The following is a 412-nucleotide window of genomic DNA, read 5'->3' as shown; positions in this document are numbered from 1 at the left end:
GTAGTTAATGCTGCTCAATGTGAAAGCCCGCAGGTGATGGAGATTTACCGCTGATTACAGAACCGGCTTCACTGATAAGATGCGCGTTAAATATCGCATGCGATTTATCGTGCAGCCCTAATCTGTAGGAATGACCAGAACATTAGGGACTATTATTAATAGAATTATAATCAGTCAATAATGATAATAATAATGTTTAATATACAATGATTAAGCCATATTTAATATCATATTTTATAGAAATAATAATATTATAATGCTACTATTAGTAGTAATCATAATAATAATCATTACTATGATTATTATTATTAACTAATATTATATAAGTCGTATATAAATTATATAAGGGGAAGTCGTGGCCTAATGGTTAGAGAGTCGGACTCGTAACCCTCGTACCGGCAGGGAATGTAGG

The 412-nt window shown here is 32.3% G+C and overlaps 1 protein-coding gene across 2 annotated transcripts in view; it reads right to left on the bottom strand.

Moving 5' to 3' along the window:
• The window catches only part of LOC107690576 (partitioning defective 3 homolog), a 91,788-nt gene that overhangs the window by 69,659 nt on the left and 21,717 nt on the right, over positions 1 to 412 (bottom strand). The window lies entirely within an intron of this gene.

The sequence above is a fragment of the Sinocyclocheilus anshuiensis genome, unplaced genomic scaffold (genome assembly GCF_001515605.1).
Source record: "Sinocyclocheilus anshuiensis isolate Anshui unplaced genomic scaffold, SAMN03320099.WGS_v1.1 scaffold2347, whole genome shotgun sequence".
NCBI classification, from domain to species: Eukaryota; Metazoa; Chordata; class Actinopteri; order Cypriniformes; family Cyprinidae; genus Sinocyclocheilus; species Sinocyclocheilus anshuiensis.
This window is presented reverse-complemented; position numbering and strand designations above follow the sequence as displayed.